Source organism: Porites lutea, chromosome 1 (assembly GCF_958299795.1).
Source record: "Porites lutea chromosome 1, jaPorLute2.1, whole genome shotgun sequence".
NCBI classification, from domain to species: Eukaryota; Metazoa; Cnidaria; class Anthozoa; order Scleractinia; family Poritidae; genus Porites; species Porites lutea.
Window position 1 is genome coordinate 3137701 of NC_133201.1, and position 15564 is coordinate 3153264.

General features: G+C 40.9%; 1 long non-coding RNA gene and 1 pseudogene across 1 annotated transcript in view; one reads left to right on the plus strand and one right to left on the minus strand.

The window, feature by feature from the left end:
• LOC140934014 (uncharacterized) overlaps window positions 1-14934 on the plus strand; it is a 21110-nt gene extending 6176 nt beyond the window's left edge. Inside the window, exon 3 of the long non-coding RNA XR_012165104.1 lies at window positions 14526-14934. This is a non-coding gene — a long non-coding RNA (uncharacterized lncRNA). The remainder of the gene's footprint in view (window positions 1-14525) is intronic.
• On the minus strand, window positions 4716-7429 carry LOC140946966 (uncharacterized; annotated as a pseudogene).
• Window positions 14935-15564: the final 630 nt, after the last annotated feature.

Sequence of the window (15564 nt, forward strand, 5' to 3'; positions counted from 1 at the left end):
GTGATACAGCAGTCTCCTCTCCTCTACTCAGCTAATTTATTCATTTGTGTCTTTTTTTTATCTGTTTATTTATTTTATCGTCATTGCTAATATTCTTTTTTCAAATCGATTGCTTGGAACCTTCTTTCACAGATTCCGTATTCCGTTTCCGTTTCCGTTTCCATGATTCCGTTTCCGTTTCCGGATTCCGAATTCCGTGTTTTAGTGCTGCCGCATGTCATGTGGCCGTACCTATTTGTATGATTTGCTTTATTACTAAACATTCTCACCAGATGAATGACTGAGGTCTACACAATGGAGCACCTAAAAGCTATAATATACTGTATTATTCCATTAAGTTACACCGTCTGCCTTTAATATAAATATACTGAACTGATGTTTATAACTAGGGTATCTAAAAGATAGTAATGCTGCGGCACATTCTGTTGATACTGGCATTAGTTAGACAGTGAGACTTAAAAGAATCGAAAATGACATTGAATGTCCTATTTACATGTTGGAAAGTACTACAATAATTACTATCAGTCTATAGAAAGAACTCGTGGGAACGTTGTTTAGAAAATGATCAAGTGGTTATCAACTCTGGTTTTCCCACAGTAAATTGTAGGAAATAATAGAAATTCAGATTGTTTATCCATATATTTAATATACGGTGCACGATATTTTCTCTCGAAACACAATACTTTTCTTACTGTTTGTTGCACTTTATTAAGTAACAGTTATTTAGCTATATATTTATAGAAAACAACAACACAAAGAAACGGAAAACAAAAGAAAGTAGGAATAATTAATTCGGTAGGAATCGAACCCCGCACCTTCGACTCGACGCGACTACACCTAACCACTACACCGCAGTGGCTGATTACGTAATCTGTGGTAAAAGTCTTTCATTTTATTCCTTTTCCATGAAACTTCCGCCGGCAAGATGATCGCCGGCCGCATTAACCGAGCTATTAACAGTGAAAAAACAATGTAAACGCATCTTCCATGGCAATGAATGAATGAAAGAACATAATTATGCTTTTCAAAACGCCGATACACGTCCTCGTCTGCAAAGTAGGACACAAAACATATGTTTTGTTATCTCGATTTCCGCTGTTATTTTGAAGCGAATGTCAAAATCACATCCATTTTCGGCTCATACAGTTTCTTAAGAATAGCATTGCATGACATTTTCTCACTTTCACATCACCTTCTAGCAAGCTGGAATTTGTATATCCCCCGTGTTGCGGAGTTGAAGAACAAATGCTCATCTTCTCGTCAGGTTTAACACCTGGACGAGTCAAAGGCTCTTGAATTGAAATCCAATCCCCAAGTTAACCATCGTACTCATCTGAAAGACTCCTGCGTGTCTTAAAATTCGGTAAGACCTCTAACCGTGCTGTAGAAAATTTGCCACAAAGAAAACTCTAAGTCTAAGCAGCGAACGGTGCACTCTCACCCACCGAACTTCCCCGTGTTTTTATTTGAGTTGTTCGTGGCGCAATGCACTCTGGTTAAATGCAATGCATTGTGGTAAAAAGTGATGAATTCGAGAATTCGTCGCCTCTTATATATTTCCTTTAAATCCTGATTATGTTGCTGCTCGCTCCCTTCGGTCGCTCCGCAGCAATTATTGTGAAAAGCCAATCTGCATGAGATGTACAGCCACACAGCTGGCACGTGAAAGTGTTGGACTTTGCCCCCTTTCGTGGTTCGTACGTGAGGGAATTCGAGTTATCACACAATAATCTAGTCAACAGAATTATAAAAATAACTCATGCACACAATTTGCAGGTGAGGATGTTGGTCTTTGGCCCTTTCACAATTTGTACGTAAAAAAGAGGCAAATTGTTTTACTACAAAATTTTCTCAAACGATGTTAAGAAATCACCTCGGCTTTATTACAACAACTGCAATTAAATTATGTCTCATGCAACGTCAAGGTTGATAGCCTAACATTTATTAACTTCCAAGAAAATTATCAAACTGCCGAAATATATTCCTACTTATATCATGTTACTCCATTCAATATAACAGTATCTAATTATTGTGTCAACCAGCTTCTTCCAATTTTATTCACTAACGCTACTGTTTCTACTTAAGTTACGCATCTTTACTAAATAGAACGAAAAAGGTCGGTTGAACTTTGTGAGCGAGAGAATAATATTTTTAAAGCTTGTTTACAGGATTAACAATACTCGATACAGCTTTCAAAAAATAAGCTGCCTTTTAAACTTCTAAAACCACATTTTATAGGGCGCATACTTTCGAATTAAAGTCTATATCTAAATATCAATTATTGCTTCATTGGAAGAGATTTGAAAATATATGATCTTTTATACTCTACCCAGTTGTAGCAGGTGAAACAGAACCCATACTGACGTGCGTTGTACCGATAGCCGAATTAGGTCAGAAATGCCTCGAAGCAAAACCCACACTTAAATATGAACCTTTAAACAGCTGCATCACTGTTCACAGCGTTTGAATCATGAAGATATTTTATGTAATGCTTCCAAAAACCTGTACCCGTAATAAAAGACGAAAAAATTGTGAAGGATCAAGATGGCGGTCTCAAAGTGCCCTTGTTCAACCTTTATCAGTGCCATGTTTAAATAGATGCCAAGATCTCATTGGTTCCTAAACATCAACTCATAGTACCTTCAACCTTATTGGCTCTTGCAACAAACATCCCAACATACAAAGCCACAAAGATACAAAGTCACAAAGATACATACGCTCACACCACTGACATATGAGCTATTTTTTCAAAATAGCTCAACAATCGAAATAAACTGCAACTGATGCAAATTATTTGAAATGTCATGCTTTACTCGCAGCACTTCACTTTCCACTGGAAACTACTAGTTAACTATGCTCAACAGGTACCCAGGGTGCTAGAGGTAGTCACACAACGCTAAACAGAATTGCGTGAAGAGACAAAAACGGCTTAGAGAAAGACTTCTCGAAACGAATCAAATTTCAAATTTAACGCGAAAATCGAGTCTCGAGTTTCGAGAAACCAGCATTTTTTGATAATCATCATCAAGGATTTCGAGAAACGACTTATTTCTCGAGAAAAAATAACAATAGCCGTTCGGACGCACAGCGAACGCACCGACCAACAGCACTAGCTTGCAAGTACAATTTAAGCGACACTAAGTTTTAAGCCGGTTTTTCGGCGATAAAAAAACCAACAAATGGTTAAAAAAGCCAACAAATGGTTTTTATCTTGAAGTTTTGAAATCTGACTCAGTATTTTTGTATCAAGTCTATCGTTTGAACTATCAAAAATGTTTTTATATTTGTGAAGCCGTCGTGCGCGATGTCCTATATAAAAAAGAGATTGAAACTCAAAAACTGCAATGTTTTTGAGAGCCTTTCAAAAATTACCACAAAACGTACAGCAAAAAATAGGGAGCCGTAAATAACGCTGAATATATGATAGAAGAAATTTCGGAGTGTACTGTTCGTGTTCGTAGCATGAGCACGATAGAAACTTGCAAACTGAGTAAAATTTGCACATGTAACGTGTAATTTGAAACCTCTTGCTTTTACACGCATGGCGACTTTTTACTACATGCAACAGTAGCCTGTGGGCAGGCTCTCTGTTTCTGGAAAGGGTGATAAAATCGCGAGGAGAGGGAAGGGAAAGCGGGAGAGCTTGTAGACAAACCATTGAGGCCGCTACTCCGCCCTCTTGTCTTGTAATTACCCATCATCTGTCAGCAAGATCGTTATCTGTCACTTGGATACATTGGAATGTAATAAAAAGGGAGTCGGTAGGCAACACACGACTTTTACCTCGTTTTAAAACGCTGCTTCCAATAAATTTTTTTCTCTGGCGTGTAGATTACGCTCTGGAGGGTTCTACGTTTTAAATTAGCAAATGTGATTCTACCTTGCATTTGCATACGATCGGAGGTCACGTGAGATAGCAAGCATGCGATATCCGAGCTCAGTGCAAGTTTGATGTCTGAGCGAGTCAGTTGACAGTGTAATTCATAGAGAGAGGTTTTTACCGATTTTTACTGCGTTCCCGACGTTATTTCTGACCGACCGTTCCTGATGTGGCACACAGACGAAAATGAGGCGCATAACGACGACCAGCTATCGGATGAAGGTCTGGACGAAGGAGAATTACTTAAAGATTCTGGAAGAAGATAAAAATATGGCGGCCGAGCCTGGCACAAGCGGCGCGAACGCTTCGCTATCCGCTGCCGACTTTAAGAGTCTTCCACTGGCAATATTGAATGTGTCAAAAAGACTAGATAAATTGGAGGAAAAGCCTTCTGCGACGGGTAAAAGCCCTGGCAAACGACTAGGCTTTGGTAGATTGTGCTAGAAAAAAAAGCGTATTATGCTTTTAGCACTGCTCATATTTTTTAGAAATTATGCCAAAATTATGCTACTTTCTGAAAATTATGCTCTCTGTCTCCGAAATTATGCTACTTAGATTTTACACTGAATTAAAGGAAAATAAAGATCATCAGTAGCTTAACTCTATCAATTTTGACTTTAATGAACATTCATATAGTCCGTCTTCCAGTCTTACAGTCTTTAGCATCGCAAATACGCATGTTCCCACCTCGAAAAGCCAAATGATTAACAAATGATACCAAAATCAACCGTTTCCGGGTTCTGAATGCGGGTCAGAAAGTTATAGCCGGCATACTTGTTTCAGACGCCATCCAGGCAAAGACCTCAGTTCAGTATAAAGACAACTATGCCTGCTGTTAATCTCTGTGTTTTCGGTTATTGTACTGAAGTATTACACAAGCCTGTAAGTAGTCCACGGGAGCATGCTCTTGTGAATCGTTGAACGATGAGTTAAGAATCATAGAATACTCGTTCAGCGGCTGCAGACCACGGCTGCACCAGCAGAACCTTCATAACTGCAGAAGACCAGTGGGGTAGGTTATCAGATTGTTGCCTCCACCACTTCACTTTATCTTCTTCCCAGGGCATGATGACGTCCTGGGCGGCGGCAAGATAGTTAGGCAGTTCCGTAACAAGGTCATTAATTACAGTCGAACCTCTCCTTACGGACACCTCTCTAATACGGACAGTTCACTTGGTCCCGGGAAAATGCCCATACATTCTTTGTAAAAATAACCTCTATAATACGGACCCTCTATAATACGGACAACGGACACGAAATCTCGGCCCCAAAGAGAAAATTCATACAAACTGAACCTCTTTATTACGGACACTCCAATGATGACAGTTCTTCTTCAACACGATTTCCTGTTTGTCGTTACATATCAGAGTGTAATCAATTGTCTCATTGTTCATACGATAACAGTATCATGTTTTCAATCGGTAAAAATTATACTATCGACGTGTCATTGCCATTTATCATCAAGATTTCTTATTCTTTGAAGACTCTCCAGTTGTTGCTTTCCTTTTTCTGCCTCTTTTCTTTTCGACATTTTCACTTGAAAGACTATCTTTACGGACAGCTGGGTTTTCTGTAAGATCCAAGCACTTCTCCAATCGCTCAATGAGTTTGTGCGGTCCAGTGAAAATATATTCACATGGGATCTACAGACTTCTTTAACGCAAAATGAATCAATAACAAAGAACTTTCATTAAATACTCTACTGTATGTTAGTGTTCGCTGCACTTGTTACTGTTCTATTATGTTACTGTTCGGAAACTGTATTATAGTTTGCCATATTTGCCGTTTGGGCCAATTTTGACTTAAAGAACACTTAATACCATCAATGGAGCCTTTAAAGTGACGTAATATTCATGACCTCTATACAACGGACACCTCTCTAATACGGACAATTTGCTCTGTCCCTTCGGTGTCCGTATTAGAGAGGTTCGACTGTACATCGTTACTGTCCAAAAACGGAAACTGGCGTAGAGCCTCCACATTTGCTGGTGTCGGCCGCAGCCACTGCACGGTTACCGGACACATTATTTGTGCAGCCTTGAATGCACTCAACGTGTTGCGCAAGTCAACATTAAATTTACGCAAAAACCACTCAATGGCAGGCTGGACACTTCTTTTCGCCTCCTGTTCCAATGCTCCAACATTCTGTGCGGGATCCGCGTCGACTATATTGGGTAAATGTACATTCTGACATGCATTGCAAACTCCTTGTAATGTCTCAAAGAATGACAAAACAAGAGGGCCATCTCCCTCTAAAATGTAAGTGGCCTTAACAAATACCTCGCCCACATCAACGAGTGCTGCTAGTTCAAGCTTGAGACTGATCACCTTATTCAGATGTGAGAAGAAATCAACCAACTGACGCGAGATCTGAGGAGCAACATTCTCCCTAACCATGTCATCTATAATTCGTTGTACATTACCAAATTGTTCCATAAGCTGTTTGTACACTTCCCATCTGGACCACCAGCGAGTTTCGGAGTAACTTTTTGGCTTAAGTCCAGTCAGTTCCTTCCACATTAGTCCCGCTTTGTGGCTTTGCGAAAATAAGGGGATCCACAGATTGCCAAACTCTGTCAGATTGGGGATAACAAAATGACTACCGACATTGTCCAGCGTGTGAGAAAAGCAAACAACGTTGAATGTCTTTGGGAATATAAACCGGATGCGACTTAACGCAGCTTGATTCACGCTGGCCCCATCTCTAATGGCAGCTATCATAGAGTCTCCTCTCACACCGTACTCAAGACTTAAACACTCGTTGAGCACTTGAGCAAGCTGGTCGCCATTCACTGACTTGGCACAATATCGATTCTGATCAGTCGTTGTACGATATTCCAATCATTATCGACAAAACGGACCAGGATCACGATCGCTTCACCCTGTCTCGTGCTGCCATCATAAATGACAGATAAGTCCCTTGTTGATACTCCTTGGCGAATTTCTGCTTTAATTAATTCTCTCAATCTCCTGCTTGTATATTATCGTTACGTAATCCATCATGTTCGAACTGTGACCCAGCCGATGGCCTTGCCTTTCAAGAAGCGTTCGAAGTTTGTCCATCTTACGTATGGGTATTCCAGCCTTAAGAAACTCCTCTACCACCTGTAAACGGTATGCTCTCTCCTCGACTGGCAACGTGCTATCCTTGTTGTGTTTTTCTTTACGAAGTGAATCTTCGATCGTTTGATCTCGCTTTTTTGTCACTTTTAACTTCTCTTTGCCTGCGGCATGTTTTTTGGAAGCCAAGTGGTTTTTTAGAATGCTCTTTTTAGAGCTCAATATCTCCTTACACCCATTGCAAAACAGGCCACCTCGAAGACACAAATTTTCCCCTGGGAATTCTACGATTCGATCACGAGGACTCATGTTCTTTGGATCTGAGTTACTTCTTTCCTTGTACTTTCCGGTATTACTTTTAGGAATACCTTCTTTAGAGATTAAAGCTCTCGGTACGGCACTAAAAGTAGTGGAAGTGGTGGAAATGGATGTACTCGAGGACGACGCCAACTTTGATCTGAGGCCTGTGGGGCCGAGCCGCCGAGCCATAAGCGTGGTGGCCTGAGGAGAGTCTCAGTCTCTCAGATATACACAGGGTGACCTCTGCCGCCTGCCGGACCATATTTGACCATGGGCCTTAGCACAGACCTCAATATTTTCCAAAAACAATACAAAAATAACATACAAACTGAATTATTCTAGAGCCATGATGGGTTTTTTTGTTTTCAACGCGTAAAAGCTCGGATTATGCTAGCAGTGCTAAACTGAAATAAAAGCTTAAAATAATGCTCGTTTTGCTGAATTATGCTTAAAATTATGCTAGCACAATCTACCAAAGTCTACAAACGACCGCGAGCCAGGAACATAAAAATGCCGTTCCCTCCAAAAAGCCTGCCAAAGAATGCTCGAGCTCCTCGAGCGAGCAAAATACCTCGGACAACGAGGGGTGTTCAAACACTCATGGCTAAAGTTGCCGGCGATGATGACTATCTCGGCAACGGGGACGAAGATGAAACACCTACACAACTACAAAAAAGAGTACGAGTCTGAAGACTCTATCGGGAAAAACATACAAAGCCCACACCGGGTATAATCCCAGTTGCCCGGTTGACAGACCTGACCATGTCAGAAAAGCAATTTGGACTTGATGCCTTGTCACTACTAACGCATGTAAACTATGAACTAAACATGCAGCGAAAACAGCTCATGAAACCTGACAAACTGACACAAGTTTTCTTAGCGGAATCCAAAAAACTCCAAAGGCCAAACATTCAGATCTTGGCGTCACAAGAGTCTCCAAAGATGAACCCAAACAGGAGGCCATCACAGTAGCTCATGCTCTTAACACGGTAAATTGTGGTGTACAAAATTTTGTTGCTGGTAACATAGGTCATCCCTTTTCTGACTGGAGGTCTATTACCTCAGACCCAAGCATCCTTGAGATTGTATCGGGTTATCGCATCGATTTTGAACGGTTACCATGCCAAACATCCGTGCCCTGATAAAGTTGTTTTAAACAAGACAACACACTGCAATGGAGAATTCATCTCTTCGGTATTTACTAGACCAAAGAAAGATGAGTCTCATAGACTCATCCTGATCCTCAAAAATCTTAATGAGTTTGTTACTTACCAGAATTTTAAAATGAACCCCTCCAATCAGCTGCCCAACTACTTAAAAAGGACTATTGGATGGTACTTCTAGACCTCAAGGATGCTTATTACTCTGTACCAATAAATCTCCAGCACAGAAAATACCTAAGGTTTGAATTTAACGGAACCCTTTATGAGTTTACTTGCCTGCCAAATGGCCTGGCCTCGGCCCCTAGGGTCTTCACCAAGCTTATGAAACCAGTCTATGCAACACTGAGATCCAAAGGATGCCTTATAGTGGGTTACATAGACGACATATTACTATTGGCAGAAACACCAGTGCAGCTAGCTCAAGTAGTTGCTGACACGGTTGCCCTACTCAGGGCACTTGGCTTCACAATCCATGATACTAAATCTTTTACGACACTCTCTCAGATAGCAAAATTTTTGGGATTCATATTGAATTCTAAGAATATGACCATCTCCATGATCCCGGGGAAGGCTGATATTGTACGATCTAAGTGTTACAGCCTTGTACAGATACAAGGTCCTCCTCAAATCCGAGAGGTGGCCTCAGTTTTAGGTTTGATGGTATCCTCATTTGCAGGAGTGAACTATGGGCCATTATTTTATAGATCTCTAGAGAATATCAAAACTGATGCACTGCAAGCAAATGGCTGGGATCTTGAGGGGAAAGTAACACTCTCACCCCTGTGCAAACAAAACCTCCTTTGGTGGATAAATGATGTTGACCAATATCCACAAACCATCACACCAAAAATCCCACATCTAACCTTGACGTCTGACAGCTCAATTACGGGCTGGGGGGCAGTGATAGAGGGCACCTCAAGTGTTGCAAGTAGTAGATGGTCATTCCAGGAATCCCAACTTCATATCAATTTCCTAGAGTTAAAAGCCATTCTTCTGGGACTGCAGTCACTCTGCAGTCACCTGACAAATTGTACCATTAAAGTGCTTTGTGAAAATACAACTGAAGTCTCGTATATCCGCAGTATGGGTGGCTCTAAATCTAGGAACTACAATGATATAACTAGCGAAATTCTCATGTGGTGCATGCAGAGGCAGCTGGCACTATCAATCTCCCACATACCAGGGAAATTAAATACAGAGGTAGATAGAGCCAGCAGAGAATCCCACAACAGTAATACAGAATGGTCCCTAGACCCTACCATTTTTGATGAACTTAAACTTTAATGGGGTGACCCTGAAATAGACATGTTTGCATCGAGGCTGAACCACAAAGTGTCTCCATAAGTAGCCTGGAAACCAGATCCAGGTGCAGCAGCTGTTGATGCATTCACTCTGGATTGGTCCAGATATAAACTTATCTATTGTTTTCCTCCTTTCAGCCTCATAGGCAAAGTCATCTTGTTTGTCCAAGAAAGCAGAACAACAGCCATACTTGTGTACCCATACTGGCCAACCCAGGTGTGGTACCCACAGCTCCTACAGTTGATGAAGTCTCCTCCAATTGCTGGTTTTCGGAGTCAAGCCATTCAAAATAGATCAAAATGAAAATCAAAACCATTCGACAGATAAAGCCCAGAATCTGGGAAATGAAAGGAGGTAAATATACAGACCCTCGCCAAGATTTGGGTCGAGGGAATAATTCGCATACGAGATATCCGAGGAAATGTTTTACCAAAATTTATAGAGCTTTGTATGGAGACGCCATGCTGGAGCTCATCCGGACGAAGCTCCGACATGGCGGACGGAAACCAACAGAAACATCTGTTACCGAGTTTTGCCACAAAAGCGTGAATTTACCCCTAGAGGAACTCATAAACATTAAACTAATACTTTTTCTGATACTTGAACAGCGGATAGCAAAATTCCCGGGAAAAAGTCACTTTTTTAACCTAAATGACAGCTCTCTCGGCCGTCATGTAAATGCTGCGTCACGCAAAAGCTTAGAAATTCAAGAGTACTCTTTCACAAAACCAAGAACCCTTTTGAAGCGAAAATTTGTTTGAAAATTAGTTTTCAGCTGCTCTAATACACCATGAAAGTAAAATCTCAGTAGGATCGATAGTTTTGTAGTTTGAATTTTAGTGACGTCATGTGAAAACCAACAATACTGAATCAAAATGTACCGCAAAACCATTATTCTCCCACATCAACCAGAACAAGTCCACCCATTATGTCCCAAACTTCACTGAATTTCATGGATGCCTCTTATCAGGGCATCCTTAGCTGCTCAAGGCATAACGGGGGAACTTCAGGACATCATCTTGGTATCATGGCGAGATGGAACCCGCAAACAGTACTTCACATATATTACAGCCTGGTTAAAGTACTGCTCTGATTGTAACATCAGCCAAGTCAATCCCAAGCTGCAGCAAGTCCTTAATTTCCTCACTCTGCAATCTAAACGTGTCGGATATAGTGCGGTTGCAACTGCCCGAAGTGCACTGTCAAGTTTTATTAAAGTTGATGGTGTAAAAGGGGGTGACCACCCTCTGGTGTCAAGGTTTATGACTGGACTGTTTAATCAAAAGCCTGCCCTCCCACGCTACTCTGAGACTTGGGGCCCCCAAATAGTGCTTAACCGCCTTAAGACATTTCCTTCCATTGATGATATGTCACTGAAACAGCTTACCCTGAAACTGGTCATGCTTATGGCCCTATTGTCTGCACAGAGACCTCAGACTTTACAGCCCTTGTCCTTGGAAGAAATGAGTACCCTACTTGGAAAGTATGTCTTTCCCATCTCTTCCGTTTTAAAACAAACAACTGCCAAAGGGGGCCAGAACATACATTTACTACCCATTACTTTTCATAGTTATTCAGTTGGACAAAAGACTTTGTATCGTGGAGCTACTTTCAGCTTATCTTAAAAGAACAGCTCCTCTCAGGAAAGAGACAAAGCAGTTGCTTATTTGCTATGCTGAACCTCATGGACCAGCTTCAAGGAACACAATATTTCGTTGGATAAAAAAAACCATGAAGGATGCGGGAATTGATACTACGGTTTTCAAACCCCACAGCACTAGGGTGCCTCTACCTCAGCAGCTAAAGCATTGAATGTTCCTGTTCAGGTCATAATGAACACTGCTGGATGGCGTTCTGATTCTACTTTTGGCAAATTCTATGATCGCCCTGTTCTAACTGCGAACAGCTTTGCTGCAGCAATTCTGGGAGATGGGAAATTGTAATCTCAAATAACTTCCCTTTTTGAACCAGTGCATGTTCAAACAATGCCTTAATACATAGATTGCTGATGGTGAATATTTATCATATATCGATACCAGTTGTTGCTGCAGTACTTACTACTGTCATGTAGGAGGCCTATTACAAATACATGTTATGTTGTGTTCATTTATTTCTTTTTTGATGTCTTAGTTTTCTGTGGCTTAGAGCTTTAAAGTCTCACGTGACCTCCGATTGTATGCAAATGCCAGGTGGAATTGTCAAATTAAATGAGACTTACCTGTAAGTCGTGGTTTGATTGAGATTCTACCGTAGCATTTGCAGGAATGAGGAGGACACATCCCACCCTGCCCCATCCCTCTTGCTTGTGACGTCTTATTCCTTCTTTGTCAAAGCCCCACAAAACCGCTTTTAAGACTGAGCTCTGATATCGCATGCTTGCTATCTCACGTGACCTCCTCATTCCTGCAACTGCCACGGTAGAATCTCAATCAAACCACGACTTATTGGTAAGTCTTGTTTAATTTGACAATTTTTGCCGCTTGTTTCATACTGAGAGGTCGTGACACGCATATTGATTTTCTGATTTTTTCCGGTCGGCATGATTTGCCCTCTGATGCAAGAGCATTTTCTTTGACCTCTTTTGAAACGTAAAGATCTTTATTGCGGCTAAATAAGGGTTTAAGGCTGTTTAATTTTCTCCAAAGTGCCTCTTGGATCAGTGATAAACTAAAAACGATTTTCTTTTGTCCGTGAATGCGGTGGTTTCCTGCAATGTTTTGTCACGCTCGTAAGTGTTTTTTGCAGGATATTTTCAAAATTCTAACGGATAGTGAATTACAGATCCAAATTTCGAAGAATGAATTGCAGCTTAAACTGAAGCTAACTGTTCACAAGCGATCATTCAAATCGCTTGCTACGTGCCTACTCCTGGTGCCGACCAAAAAGGCGATGTCAACAGTCGGTGTTCTCGCTAGTAGGAGCTTACACAGGAATCTGATGCACAGCGGGTGCCGTGGAACGGCGGTCCCGAAGGTTTGTCTTCAGGCATTCCCGCTTTTCTCTCTTCCCAGTTCCCCCCTCGAGGACCTCGACCGAAGGCCTGTTCACAGGCTACCCGCGCGGACAAAACTCAGGCGCCTCAGGCGATCAGGCGCCCGTTAAGCAGCAGCCATGCTCTGTATGTCATGTGTTTCCCACAAATGTTACCCTTAGAGCATAGAAAAACAGACAATATCTTCTGTCCAAACCGGTAAGCACCTTACATTTTTTTGGTTCGGTTTGTTTTAGCTGACGCATGCTGATGATTATCATCACATCCGTCTCACATTCATGATTGCCACCCCTTAATCATTATCAGTATGTATTAGGATTGATTTTTAACATCCATGATTTGTTTTAAATCCTGTTTTTGGATGCTGATATGATATCGGTATACAAAACTGAAGTTATTTTTTGTTCCAGTGGTTGGAACAAATCGATCAGACAGCGTGTTTTCGGCAGTTTGTTCATACAGAGGTTTGTAAGGCCGGTGATAAGAACTGTTATAAAGTCAAAAAATGATCTTGCTTATGAAATCGCTTATTTGAAATGCACTCGCAAGCTAAATTCAAATTCCAAAAATGAGGCATTTTCGTTAAATAGAAGCCGAGAAAATGAAGGCCAAAGTTAGCATCTAAGAGCGTTATTATGGAAATATTAATAATCACGGGGGGGGGGGGGGGGGGGGAGGGGCGGGGGGGAATCACCTACATTCTACTTCCCCAAATAAAGCACGATATATGATCCTTGCAAGGTCAATGACAGACAAGGCCGCAGGTAAATGACCTATTATGCAAATTAGCGCGTTGCTACGGCTGTTTTTTACGACGCCATGTTGAGAGCACGTCACGTAACGAGTTCAAACGAAGTTTTTCGCATTTTGTCGCCACGTTCTGTGCTACAATCGGATCAGTGTCACAACACTGAACATTCAGAACAGCGGTTTCCTCGTATGAATTCAAGATGGTGACAAAGAAAAAAGCGAAGCGCGACGAAAATTAAGGGCGACTTTGCGGCTGCGTTGGACCGCACCGAAAACAAATTGATGTAAAAAGATGAGGATTTATAATACCGCGCTGAAACATGCCAGGTTTATTCAACTGACGTTAAGGGAAAACGTCTTAAACTCCCGGCAATGAGGGAACATTTTGGAATTTTTGACGGCGGCCTGAAGTTACAGGGCATTACAAAAAAATCCACCTCTATATCTCACGAAAAAATTGCCGGGCACTGCCAGGAATTTAAAGGTAAATGAACAATCTAAGTATAAGTCAGTTCAAATTTTATTTTCATTCCTAGTTATCGAGGGAATGCCAGAAAAAGGCAAGAGTGATTCTTGATTGTTTGAGCCTGCGATATAAATCGGAAATCACACCTTAGGTGTGAAAATTGACACCTCGGATATCAATTTTCTAAAAGTTCAGCTCTCGCTTGATAGACCTGTAAAATTTTTATTTTAAAAAATTCTTTATTATTTGAGAAATAAATGTTTCAAATGGGATGGTTTATAGCAGATCTAATACGTTATGAGTACACAAGGGTCTTGGAATTTGTCCTTGATGTGCACCCCCTATGGGAATGAAAAGGATCAGCTTTTCGCTCTCCAATTTTTCTATGGAATGCATAGAATTGCAAAAAGGAGATTTTGATTACTGACTATAAAAGTTGTCCTCCCATGTTGATCTTGAGCAGCTGATATATTTATCCGTTGTGCGAAACTGAGTTGATGGAACGCTTTATGAGTTTCTTCGATACAATTTTAACATTAAAATGTTACTGGTAGCAGCAGAATTAATAGTAACAAATATAAGAAGTAAACAAAAAAATTCTTTCCTTTGCAGAGAACATCAATGGACCACAGCTTAACTTTTAGTTTGCTTGGTGCAGCGTCTTTTGCGTTGACTACAGCGAATCCATGGGTTATGGTTGCCGCCATTGCTTCGGTGACGGTGATTGGCACTGTGGGTTTGGTTGTGGGAGACGACATCTTTGCCGGGCGTAATCCTGACGGGCAGCAGAAGAATAAATAGGTTTCTCGGAGCTTTCCATGTTCAGTTCATTGTATGAGTAGAATCAATGCAATAGCTTGTTTATCAGTTTCTGATACTATTGTAGTTTCTGTAACCTCAGCGTGTACAGTTTCTATGCACGTTTTGTAAGATAGGAAGAAAGTATGACGTCATACCGTTGTTTTAGCTTTGGAAAAGGAGGTGTAACATTGTAATATTAAAGTTAATATAGTAACACAAACTTAAATGTGGTTTAAATTGTCTACAGTTCTTTGAAGCGCTATTTCACTATATCCCAACAAAATGATTGGAACATGACCTTAGTAGCCATTCTATTGTACTTCTGGATCATGACAAAACATCCTGCTCCTTTTCTTTGGCTAGGAGAAGAAGAATGTCATTAATCACACAAAAACGTACAAAACTCGAAATTTTAACGCGCTAACATAAGTCACACCGCATTCCACAAAATCGCGACGAAACTGCGTTATTCTGGGTGTAAAGATACTGCTTTTGACGGAGAAGCTACTCTAAGCCGTACATTTCAGGGGCACCCAACGACGGTATCCTCCTAAATACGTTGAGTACACTTTTTAGGCTATCCAGAGTACTTTTAGATCTCTAGAAATGCATTCTAAGCGGCGCTATAAAATTTGTATCTGTTCGGTCATCCTAGGAGAACTTGGGTGTTTCCGAAATTACGAGGGATTCAGTATTACTTTCCTGAAGATTTTAGATGCAATTTAAGCTAATTTAACGTATTACGAAGGAGAGAATTTTCTGATTCCTCTTTCCATCACATCTTTGAATCCGAAAATTTTAGGTTTCCTTTTTTGTACAAAAATAGCCAATGTGACTGAATAACCTCCAG